Here is a 13926-nt window from a genome sequence, read left to right on the forward strand (position 1 = left end):
CTGCAGAGCATTAAAGCAACACCTGGAGGATTTGGTAGCTACTAGGCACCTCCAAGAATACATCAATCCAGACAAAGTAGTAACCAAACAGGGGAACCTTCCACCAGAACCAAACGCAGAACATCCGCTTCGATTGGTCATAAATGTAATTCATGGCACAACCAGTCACGAGCGAGAAGAGACACTTCAGAAGGAAATTGCAAAAGTTGTACAAATTCAGCAAGTCATGTCAGTAGGTTCAGCACCGAAAAATCTACGAACAATACCTAAGTCCTCCTTCATGTCCTGTTTTATTTACTGAGAAGGATTTAAAAGGCATTCAACACCCACATACTGACGCATTGATTATAACTGTGGGATTTGGAAAACGATTTGATGTGAAACGAATCTTGGTAGACTAGGGTAGCGCAGTAGATATAATGTATTACGACTTGTTTAGGAATCTCGGTCTCTCTGAGCAGCACCTCACCCCAACAGCAGCACCACTGGTCGGCTTTAATTCACAACCTGAGTGGCCACTTGATAGGATAGTGGCTAGGACAAAAACCCTTCAAATATAATTTCTAGTTATTAACACACCATCTCCTTACAATGCCATACTCGGTTGGCCTTGGATTCATCAAATGAAAGTAGTTCCCTCAACCTACCACCAGCTTATCCGCTCCTCGATAGAACACGAAGTAGAGCAGATCTCAGAAGACCAAGTTGTATCGAAACATTGCTTTATGGCAACCGGTCCTGGAGGATGTCAGAGAAACCCCAACTAAGAAGATAATAGAGTATCTGGAGAAAGTTTTAGTAAAAGAGGGTGACTTAGAGAAGTACTTTCATATCGGTACCTCGCTAGGCGCTGATGAGAAACTTTAGTTGCTGGATTTGCTGAGGAAAAATATGGAGGTATTCGCATGGTCAACATATGATACTCCAGGGCTGAATCCAGAATTTGTTTGCCATAAGCTCAACGTTAACCCTTCAGCTTGGGCTATTGTGCAGAAGAGTCGGAGATCTTCGGCTGAGCATACCGAAGCAGTAATTGTGGAGGTCGACAAACTCCTAGTGGCGGGGGCAATTTGAGAAATTCAGTACCCACAGTGGCTGTCTAACACAGTCGCAGTCAAAAAAAAAAGAAAGTGGAAAATCTGCGTTGATTTTATTTGCCTCAACAGAGCTTGTCCAAAAGATAGCTTTCATTTGCTTTGCATAGACCAACTGGAAGACTCAACAGTAGGGCATGAGCGTATGAGCTTTCTGGACGCTTACAACAACTATCACCAGATACCATTGTTCGGCCCAGATCAAAAGAAGACAACGTTTATTACTCCTAGAGGCATCTACTACTATAAAGTAATGTCGTTTGGCCTTAAAATTGCCAGAGCAACCTACCAACGAATGGTAACATGAATGTTCAAAGAACAACTCGGTCGGACTATGGAAGCATACATAGACAATATGGTAGTGAAAAGCGGGCTTGTTACAAACCACCTCACAGCTCTAAGAGAAGTTTTCAACATCCTAAAAACCCATCAACTTCACCTCAATGCCTTGAAATGCACTTTCAGGGTAGGAACAAGGAAGTTCTTAGGATACATGGTGACTCGTAGAGAAATTGAAACAAATCCAGATCAAATCAAAGCAATATAAGAAATCGAGATACCGACCAAGGCCAAAGAACTACAGAAGCTGGCCGAAATGGTGGTAGCCTTAAACCGATTCATCAGCAAGTCATCGGATTGAATGAAGTCTTTCTTTTAGCTGTTGAAAAAAAAGGCTGCATTCGAATGGGGCTCCAAGTGCACTGAAACACTGCAGGACCTCAAGAAATATCTCAGTACACCACCTCTCCTTTCCACTCCAGAACTAGGGGAAGAATTGTACCTGTATCTAGCAGTTTCAAATCATGCAGTAAGTGCAGTACTGATTCGTGAAGTTGAGAAGGAACAGAGGCCAGTGTATTAAGTTAGCAAGACTCTTCTAAACGTTGAAACATAGTATCTACCATTGGAAAAACTGGCTTACACTCTGCTCATTGCCTCAAGGAAGCTACAACACTACTTCCAAGGTCACACCATTAATGTCCTCACTAAGTTCTCCCTCAGATCCGTCTTCGGCCAAGCTAATTTCTTAGGACGAACAATGAAATGGGTGATCGAGCTTGGTGAGTTTGACATTCAGTATCAATCCAGGACGATAATCAAGAACCAGGTCTTGGCAGATTTCGTCACCGAATTTGCTCTAGCCTAGAGCACCGATCTTCAGGACCGTAACTCGGTACAAGTGTCCCGCACTACCGAACTAGGAAAACAATGTGCTTTAGAAGCATGAAAACTCTTCATTGTTGACATCTGGTAGCTCTACATTGACAGATCATCCAATAACTGAGGCTCAGGGGCAAGGGTGGTACTCATATCTCCAAAAGGATTTATCTGGGAGCAAGCTCTAAAGCTTGGGTGGAAGGCCTCTAACAATGAGGCAGAATGTGAAGCACTACTAGCAAGATTGCGCAGTGCCGAACACTTTAGTGCAGATCAACTCCTGGTTTTCAGTGATTTTCAGTTGGTCATTAACCAACTCACAGGGGTCTATGAAGCAAGAGATGAAAGAATAACTATGTATGTAGACAAGGCAAGAGATTTACTTAAGAAATTCCAATCCATACGAGTGGAACAGATCAATTAGGATAGAAACAGTCATGTTGATGCTCTCGCATGCCTTGGCTCATCAGATACTAAAGATGCTAGAAAAGTTTGGTTTGAATTTGTGCCAAAACCGAGCATTGCATCTTCAGATCCAGTCCTCTACACTAACCTAGAATCGAGTTGGATGGATCCAACACTTGTTTTTCTGAGATCTGGCACTCTTCCCGAAGACAAGAAAGAGGCCAATAAGATTCGACACAGATCAACCCCGATTTTGGATTTCACCATCTGGGAAATTATATCGACGCTCCTACCTTGGTCCATATCTGCTATGTGTGCATCCAAATCTAGTCGAGAATGTTCTCTATGAAATTCACGATGAGATTTGGGAATGCCACGTTGGTGGAAGGTCACTAGCGCACTGTGCCCTCACTCATGGGTATTGTGCCCTCACTCATGGATACTGGTGGCCACAGATACAGCAAGAAGCGCAGCAATACGTTCAGAAGTGTGATAAGTGTCAGAGGTTTGCTCCACTAATTCATCAGCCAACCAAAAATCTTGCTCTGTTTACTAGTCCATGGCCTTTCGCTCAATGGGGCTTAGACGTCGTTGGACCTTTGGCACGAGGGATTGGGAACAGACGATTTTTCATCATTACAACTGACTATCTCACCAAATGGGTGGAAGTTGAAGCACTGGCAAGCATCAAGGAAGCAGACACCAGAACTAGGGAAAATAAGGTTGTCATTGGAGACTCGAACCTGGTTGTTTCTTAGGCAAACAGAGATTGGAAGGTCAAAGAAAAGAAAATGAAGGTTTATCATCAGACCCTGGATATTCTAACTCCGTGGTTTGAAAATCTGACATTTATACACATGTTGAGAGAGAGAACAACCGGTTCGCTGATGCATTGGCAACTCTATCTTCTATAGTAGACATCCCACTGGAAGTTAAGATGCGTTCGATCATCATTGAACAGAAGTACACGCCTGCTTACAAGACTATTGCTGTAATAGATAAGGTTCAAGACAAGAACCTCTAGTACTATGAAATTTGGAATTTTCTAGAGAAAGAGACGTATCCACTAGGGGAAAATGCCAATGACAAATGAGGAATATAGCGTCTGGCCGTCTAATTTATCATTTTTGAAGGTAAGTTGTACAAGAAAGGTCATCTGGGAATGTATAAGCTCCGCGTTGAAGGAGAAGAGTCGAAGCGCCTCATGGAGGCTATCCATGGTAAGGAGTGTGGGGCACACATGAATGGTGTGATGTTGGCCCAAAAAATCCTTCATAAACAAACTGTGGCACGTTTCAGGAATGGGGCTCGGAAGGAGCAAGCGGAAAGGTGTTACAACACTAGCAGAGGTGCCACACAACCCACATGCCTTTGGATTGGGCTGCGTGCCCACCAAAGATGACTAGATAAGAAAGGGAGAAGAAATGAGGGGCAGGGCTAAGGCCAAGAGAGCTAGGAAACCTTATGAACTCGTCCATAGGCTGATCTGGGAGACGTTGAATGGCCATTTTGTTCGAGAGGGAGAGGATTTCCCATTTTGTGATTTTCCTGAGTCTTGGGGAAATTCCTTCTTATGCTTGTTTACTAGCTTAATTTCTTTAATATTGTAGTTTACTTTTTCAAACCTTTCCACGTGGATTCTAACACTATTTTTGACTGTTTTATAACTGTTTTAGGTCATGCATTTCATTTATGCTTTGTATAGTATGCTTGTAGTGTAATGGTCCTCATAGGTTTGGTGTTTTAGGCATTAGATACCAACCTATTTGAGTTGATGACATTCATTTAATGTCTTTCATACTTGTGGTCATGGCACAATCACCTCTACACACTCTCACATTTTCTTGGCTTTTTATTTCTTTGAGAATTGTTTCAACCGAGTGTTATTTAACCTTGAGAAAGAGACCCGTCAATGCTAATTGGTTTAATCACTTCGGAGGTTTATTACCAGGGTATTACTTCTCTCTCTTGCCCAATACAACTTCTTGTTTGACACTCATCTCTATTTAGTGGACTTAATGCTCATTTTTGGACTAAAATGACTAATGAATGGAAAGGTAATTAAAAGAGGCAACAAAACTTGGACTAAAATGGAACAAGATAATAAAATCAAGTTTGGGGTTCAATCGAACGTTAATTGAGCCCATTGAGTCTAGAGTCATTTCATACTTTTAATGATGAAAATGATTTATGAGTGGATGTCAACCACTTCCCTTAATCAATATCATGATAGGGAGAGGTTTTTGTTGGTCTTTTAGCTTCGTTTATTAAGCTTTTGTCCCTTGCTTTATAGACCATCATGCAATGAGTTTGCATCGATTGATGGTTTGTAAATCGAGTCTACCCCTCCTTTGATCTGTTTGATGATAAGAAGAGGTAGGATGGACAAACATCCCCTAAAAATATTCTGTTTGTGCTCTATTTTATGTCTGTTACAGCAGGGCAGTACCAAACATTAGTGGCCGGCCGACCACTTTTACTATACGGCCAACCACTTTTTTTAGCCAGCCAGCCACCTTTTTCAGCCAGGCAGTGTTATTTTTCCTATAGAATAGAGCAGAGGATGAGGTAAAAACAGTGCATTTTTCTGGCTCCAAAACAAAAGTATTCTGGCAGCTAAACAAAGAGCATTTTCAGGTGGAAATCCACGTGCATGCATGAGTCCTTCCTCGCTTCTCGGGGCCCATTAAAATTGTGTTCACTAGTAGTGTGTTGCAATTAATTAGCTAGTTAGAATAGCAACTTAATTTGTGTTGTAAATAGTTAGTTAATTCATGTTGTAAAGTGATTAATTAGTTAGAATAGCTAGTTTATTTTGCTTTGTAATTAATTCATTAGATTAATTAGATAGCTATTTATTTTTGTATTGTAATAATTAGCTAGTGTAGTTAATTTGTTTCATTTGGTTTGTAATAGCTAGTTAATTCGTAGTAATTAGTCAGGACATTTATTCAGACCCTCTTGCATAAGGGCAAAAATTGTAATAATGTGTGTATGTCTTTCAATCTCTATTTCTTTCTTTCTCCCTTTTATTTACTTGCTTATGATGGATAGCATAGAGCATCATGTTTTAATTAGCATTTTCCATAACTTGCATCCACTCATTTTGCATGCATAAGAGTTCGGCTCATCATACTAATCAATGTCAATTTCAAATACCTTATTCGAATACGTGCTTTGTCGCATGCCTTGAATTGACTCACATGTCATGCTAATAGCCGAGCCTAGTAGTTGCATTTTGTATGAGTTGTATTAGTCGTGTTGTATTAGTCATGTTGCATTGTTTAGGAACATGCATTTTTCTAATCATTTTATTTGTTTTGGTTTGCCTTGGAGTACTAGGTGAACGGTTTTGCTTTAGCATATTGCATGCATGTGATTGTTACCATATCAAGCATAATACAATGAGGCTAAGTGCTTAAATAATACATCTGTTTGAATGCCAGTGAATGAAGGCTAATTGCTTAAATTATGATGTTTTGACAAATGTATATACAAGTTCACCTTTTTAAGTGACACATTCAAAATAATTTTCAAACACACATAAAATCAAATGTTTCAATTTTTGCAAATTAGTCTATACTTGGGTGTATCACATAGTAAAATTAGCCTAATAATCAGAAGAAGAGCATATAATGTAAATAAGAATCACATCATGATCAGTAGAGGCCGATCTTTAATTGGGTGAGTAGGGTACTCAATTCATGACCTTCCCCTCTTATACCTAAGTTCCCCGAGCCGAGACACTTTTGTAATGACAGACACGTGGCCTTTGGCATGAGTCACGGGTTTTCTAAATTTCCGGAAAACATTTAGGTGGTGACTCTGTAATTTGGCAAAACAGTCTATTTTTGGCATTTTTGATTCAAAATCAATTTTTCAAAAGATTTACCGGATTTGGACTCTTTTGTGTTTATCTATTTCACATTGCACTTATGAGATCAAATTCAGAACCACGGGAGTCCGAACTATAGGGCTATCGTATCCGAAAGGAACACGAAAAGCAAGTTACAGGTAGTATTCACAATTTTGTTCATGTCATCTTGGGAAGGAAAAATAGAGGCAGTTCCAACTTCCTAAGAAACAAGAGCCTCCTTAACCACATCTTCCATAGCCTCAATCTCCAGGTTTCCACCCCCTTCAACATCTATTGCTTCACTAGCAGCACTACTCTCTGGAGTCTTGTTTGCAGAGTCAATTCCTGGAGAAATCTTTGCTGGAGGAGTAACAGGGGTGGCAGCAGTCTTCAGACCCAGAGACTTCGAGGGAACTGGAACGTTCTGAAATAAAGAGGATTCTTCAAGAATTTCGGTAGCAGCCAAGGCACTTATCCAGACTTTCAGGAAGAACTTGTCACGAAGTACAACCATCTCTTCTTTATAGGTAGCTCCAGCTTCATCCCAACTCTACTGCCAATGCTTGGCCTCCAAAGTTGAACGTTCAGCAACCATCACAGCTATAACTGCCTCCAACTCAGCCACTTTTCCCTCAAGCTAGGCTTGGACCCGAGCAACAGCCTCCTTGGAATTCTTAGCAGAAGAGACAACCTTATTCAGACGGAACATTTCTCTCTTCGCAGTCCTACAGCCTTCCTTTTTGGCCTCTGAGTTTGTTGTCAACCTCTCAGCACTCATGGTGGCCTCCAACACGGCCATCTCTAGTGCTTCAGCTTAAGTGATGGACAAATGCATCCTCTGGATACACTACAGCAAATAAATAGGTATTACAGGAAAGAAAACGATACAAACTAGTAAAGAACATAAAATGAAATAAAGAATCACTCACAACAGTCATCATTTGAAGGGTTCCCTTCAAGATTGGGATATCGCGAGGTTCATTATGCTATGCCATATCTACTGGCATCAACAGGGTTTTGGTCAAATCAAAAGCCAAATCTCTAAAAGTAACAACCGAGTTAGAAGTAGAAATGGACCTGCCTTGATGAAGCATGGGCGATTCTTATTTTTTAAAAGATTCATCCACAGCGAGCTCCTTAGAAACCTCGCCAACTATAGCCTTGCCAGTCTCTCTTCTCCTTTTTTTCGCCCTCTCGGCAATTGAAGTAGTGGGATCAACAGCAGCAACAGAAAGGCTAGAGGCCCCCACGTCTAGTTTTACATCCATTAGACTTTTTGGTCCGGCCTTGGCCAAAGGAGTCTCCAGGACAGAAGAAGAGCCAAAAGCTTCCGCCTCTAGGTCCACCAGCACCTTTCTTTTGGATATGGATCCTTCTCTTGTGAAACTAGGGGCAAGAGAAGGAGTCCTCTCAACAGATAAACTTCGGCTGCGGTGGCGGTTCGTAACTAAAGGAACGTAGGGTGTGTCAGTCTCAGTATCAGAATCAAGAAGGGAAGCAGCAAGCTTTGCTTTTTTCGAGATTGTGATTTAGTAAGTTGCTTGATAGTCCAACAGTTTAGGGGCAAATCTCTTTTTATATCTCAAAGCGGCCTTGATCGCTTCAGCATTCTCGCAGTTTGGTCTACGTTGGTAACGGGAAGACTCTGCAGAGATGTGGAATAACATTAGTATAGCACTCAAACGAAACACAAGTCAAATAATAAACAAAAGTACAAAAATGTGGCATAGGATTCAGACCTAGGTAGCTATCCTTTTGGGGTATCGTCTCAAACTAGAACTCGGTCCCAACAAGGAACTCCCACTTCCCACCAACTTGTAAAAAACCATCATTGTTCTTATCAAAGTCGAGTAAACCGGTGACAAGGTGACAGTCAGTAGAACGTACACGAAGGTAATAGGTACTGTAGTCCTTGTTGTGAAAAAAAGTATAACAACCCAAGATATCCCAGATGTCGAGATTCAAGCCTAATTGCTTGTTCAGAATAGAGACACCACAAATGACTCGGAAGAGGTTCACAGATACTTGCATCGGGGTGAGTTAGACCTGGTGTAGGAAACGACGGACTAACGAGTCTAGAGGGAACTGAACCCCCCCTCAACAATAGCGGCAACGGGGAAGATAGCAGTATTCTTTGTGCCCATACGCTTGGCGTCAACCTTAGCCAGCGTAAGGATAACGTCGTCAAGAAAAACTTAATAACGATAGAACAGGGCCATCGCTTCGAGGGTATTTACTAATGCACGAAATTTTCCCATTATCTAGACGTAAGAGGGCAAAGACAAAACTATAACTGAGCAAGAAACACATAAATACTACCAGCCACAGGAAACAATGGCGCAAGGGCCAACAATAGTGACGTGAATAGAAAAGGAATAAAAAAGAGAAGTTTCAGGAAGAACTTATTGTGACTCGATGAATAAGTGGCAAAGTGCAAAGATCCTCTGAATAGGAATGAGAATGACAGAGTTCGTAACCTTTAGCAATGGCAATAAGCGTCTGGTCAGAGCATCATCGGAACCAAGATAGAAGAATGAAAGGGGTTTTGGGATTTTTGAAGTTTGGAGATAGACGAAGGGGTTTGAATTGCAGCCCTAGGGCATTTATTACCCTCAACCGGGGCGAAGGTACAAAATCATGCCCTTCTGTATAAAATCGGCGCACTATCTCTGCATACCAGTACCGCACTGCCACATGTCACCATGAAAGGACATATGTAGAGTGCGTGTGTTAGGATCAAACCGCCACCAAGGTCGAACTGGAGCAGATCCGAAGCGACACGACATTTGGGGTATTGGACAGTAGCTCCCCCTAAGGGGAACCTTAGCATGAGCTATGGGGCAAATGAAGGGGCAGAATATAAACGGATTGGATCCAAGCCTTAGGTTGGCCCAATCCATTAAACCCAAGTCCAAGTGGGTTAGGTGAATACGTGGGCTAGCCAACTGAGCCCATCTCCATAACACACAGTCTACCTAAGTCCTCAAGCACTTGGGCCCAACTCGCAGTGGAAAGGCATGCCCAGCCTCGATACTAGGCTAGGCTGAGCTACAGGACTTAATCTATGGATCGAACTGATGGGCTGAACCCATTATCAGAACCAAAGTGGGCCGAGCCCATACAAAGATATCCAAATGGACCAACCCATCTCTACAAACAGTCTCACAAAAGGCCGAGCCGAGGCACAACGATACCGAGCTGAGGGAACCTCTTAGAGAAATGTGGAAGCTATGAATGCATGCATGTGCAAGCTGCCGCCTCAGCTGGTCCCCTCCTCCTAGAATCACGAAAATATTTTATCAAGGGAATGTAATCTGTTATAAGCATGGTTACAATGAGTATATGCATCCATTGTTAGCTACCTGATAGTCCCTCCACCTTGAGCAATGTTAAAGGGAGCATGGCAGCAAAGCTTCATGAAACCATCTTGGGCAACAAGTAAGGGGTTCTATATAAATTCCATTCACTTCATATTGAAGGCAACTAAGTTGAGTTGAACTATATTCACTTAAACACAACTCTCTACACTTAGAGAGCACATTTCATCTTCTCCAATCACTTACTCCCACACTGGAGGGGTTATCCGGCCAACTCCGGCCGGGCTGCTCTAACGATGCTCACTGTTGCAGGATCTCGATTCTTGGATAGCCCAGTTGGGTGTGGAGCTCCGGTTCATAATCATCTAGTGTGGTATTCGATATGCACACCAATGGTTATGCAATTGGTCATGTTAAAATCAAAAAATGGCTGGGGTTCACAAAATTGATGCTTCAATGGTATGTCATTGCTCTACTTCCAAAGGTTGGATTTGATTGGGTTGGATTGGATTGAATTGAAATCATCCCAATTCAATGACTTTAACACATAATAGTTGAATTTGACAAATGATTGTATTAAAATGGCAAGTCTTCATTGTAGTGGTATAACAAAAAAATTAACTTTTGTAGCAAAACAAAAAATAACTTTAATAAAGCCATTTTGACTTTAACCATTAAAGATGCGCATAGCATAGCATAGTCTTTGACTTTAAGGCTTAGTTTGACAACACTATAAATAAGTTGCTTATTGGTTTATTTCTGTCAGTTCACAGAGTATTTTTTTATATATTTTTTTTGTAATAAATAAAAAATAAAAAAATAAATTATATGTTTGAGTCGCGTCACCTCTCTAATTTTTTATATGTCTTTTCATAATAATTAAAAACGTCAAATTTATAAGTTATATCCAAAATATTCTAAATAATCGACCCCCCGGCTATTTTTACAACTTTTTTGAAAATAAAAAGTATTTTTGTTTTTGTAAAAAATAAACATAAATATTTTCTATACTAAAAAAGGTAAAATGTAAATCTCGTTAAATCAAAAGATTTTGATCTTTATATAGCTTATATAGGGGTGTAAAAATGACCCGAGGCCTGTGGGCGGCCCAAAACCTGCCTGAGACCTGAGGTGGGCCCGACCCGAGCCTAGCCTAGTACCCTGGGCCTGCGCCTTCCATTTGTGGCCTGGCCCGGCCTAAAAAATTTCAGACCCTGAGGGCGGCCCGGTCCACTCATCAAACCCTTTCTCTACCAATGGTCAAATTTCAAAAAATAAAAATAAAAAACAACTTGCAACGGTTAAATAATTAAAAAAATAAAAAGATTAATCTTGTAAAAATAAAAAAATAAAAAAATACAAAATAACATAATAGTTAATAGTTAATAATTTGTACAATTATCTGTAATTGAATTATAAGAATTGAAATAAAAATTTATATAATTAAATAAATAACATTAATAATTTTAAAATAAAACAAAAAATAATAATAGTTTACACCCATTCCTAGTTTGCCTAGCCATAAGAGAGAGAGAGAGAGAGAGAGAGAGAGAGAGAGAGAGAGAGAGAGAGAGAGAGAGAGAGAGAGAGAGAGAGAGAAATATGGAGTATAAGAGTGGCATTATGGCTAGCTGCCATGCTAGCTGAAATAATGGCACAAGATAGGGGGAGGAGAGAGAGAGATAGAGAAAGAGAAAGATAAAGAGAGAGAAATGTAGTGTGGAAGTGGAGTGGGACCCATTAGTTGCTATAGCAACCGAACAAAATGACATTGCATTGGAAGAAAAGAAGAGCAGGACAGTCCTACAAAGATTGAAACGGTAATATGTATACAAATGGTCATAATTCAAACGGTAGTGTATATATATGTATTTATAAATTTATTTCACTCTTTAAAATTATTATAAATATCCTTCATTTTTCAAAATAAATCTCACAACAAATAATTTTCCCTCTCTCTCTTAAACTCTCTGAATCTTTTTCAACTCTCAATTAATTTTGAAGTGTTATCCCTAAGTGACAATTGCAATTGTGCAATAAGAAATTTTTATCAGAAGAAGTTAATTTCTGTATCGTATTCACAAGTTGGTAACATTAATTAGTTTAATTAAATTTTTTAACTACTCATTTTTTTCATTAATTATTTGTGCACATATATTAATTATTATTTTTTACTGATTGTATTTACACATGATTTAAATTAATTGTTAATTCTTATATATTGTTTTACTTACATTACTGTAACAAGCCCGCGGGGGACCTCGCTACAGCTCGGACTCGACTTTGTAGTCACGGTTCTAAATCTGAACCAAAGAGTCCAAATCCGGCAAATCGTTTTTGAGAAAACAGATTTTTGAAAGAAGTGCCAAACATGGACTGCTTTGCCAGATACAGAGTCGCCACCTAAATATTTTATTTTGGGAAATTTAGGAAACCCTGACTCGGTGCCAAAAGGCCACGTGTCCGTCATCACCAAAGTTGCCTCGGCTCGGGAACTTGGGTACGATTGGGGAAGGTCACTTCGTGAGCACCCCCGCTCGCCCGGTCATAGACCGGCCTCTACTAACCATGATATCAATTTTTGAAAACTTTGTGTGCCCTTAATCCGGTTATTAGCCTAGGTTACTATGTGATGCGCAAAACATACAAGTATAGACTGGATCGCCTGAATTGGAACAAAGCATTTCATGTTCGTTTTTTGAAAATGGTTTGCTACCCGCAGGTAGGCTTGAAACATTTTGATGATTTACTCCAATTCAGATAACCCAGCCTCCACCCACAAGCATTCAGGCAGTTATATCATATAAGCACATAGCCTCATGGTAAGCATGCTATTCATGGCAGTCACTCACACGCATGAAAGGATGCTAAAGCATAAAACTTACCGAGTACTCCAAGCTAGGGCTGCTCGCGGGTCGGTTTTGGCCGGGTGCGGGTCAAAACCGACCCGACCCGCACTTATGCGGTTGGGGAAAAATGGACCCGCAACCGCCCGCGATGCGGTTCGCGGTTTGTGCGGGCGGGTGCGGTTCGGTTTGCGGTTTAGGTTTTTTTTTTTTTTTTTTTTTTTTTTTTTTTTTAACTTAAGCAAATTTGACATTTTTTGTTACTTTCTAAACACTTTTTTTTTTTTTAGAAGAGTTATAAATTAAATTACAAGATATACAATTCATGATCATAATAAATAGTCTACATGTTAGATAAGATGATATGGAACCATGTTTGAGGATAGTAATTAATCTTCCTCCTTAGCTTGCAAAAACAAACCCTTAAAAGTCAAACTAGTAACACTAATTTAAATATGCAAAAACAAACCCTTAAAAGTCAAACTAGTAACATTAATTTTAATAGTGGATTAATCTTCACTGTTTAGCTTTTAATATGCAATAATGTGATAATAGAATGACAATTCAAAATATCATATTTAACTGTGTCTACTAGACTAATAGAATATAATGATTTTTTTTATATGTATAAATAAAAGTCAAACTAGTAACACTAATTTAAATATCATTAGATCATGATAATGTATATAAGTGCCCATATAATAAATTTTACTTTCATCTAAAATGTAAAAATAAAAATAATAACTAGTTATCTCCATCCATCCAAAATGTAAAAAATAATAATAATAACTAGTTATTTTTTCTTTAAAAAAAAAAAAAAAAAAAAAAAAAACTGCGGGTTGCGGGCGGGTCGGGTTCGACCCGAACCCGATCTTTTGCCAATTTCTTGACCCGCACCCGCCCGCCTACCTACATCGAAACCGCCCAAAGCACTGCGGGTAGGGTAGGGTCGGGCGGTTCGTGCGGGCGGGTGGGTTTGTTGCCCAGCCCTACTCCAAGCCAAAATAGAAACTTCATTAGAAATCATGCATGATCCTAACTATACAGAAATGCCTAATGCAACACATGCAAAATGCAATTATAGCAGGCTCGGCTATTCTAAGATGGCATATGAAATGCTACAACTATCATGTATTCAATTTGGAATTGAAGGTACAATGCAGTTAGTATGATGCGCCGAGCCCGGTGCATGCAATACAGATGAATGATGCAAACATGCTATCATACTGTATGCTAATCGAAATATGCCC

The sequence above is a fragment of the Camellia sinensis genome, chromosome 9 (genome assembly GCF_055761805.1).
Source record: "Camellia sinensis isolate YWXY chromosome 9, ASM5576180v1, whole genome shotgun sequence".
Lineage (NCBI taxonomy): Eukaryota > Viridiplantae > Streptophyta > Magnoliopsida > Ericales > Theaceae > Camellia > Camellia sinensis.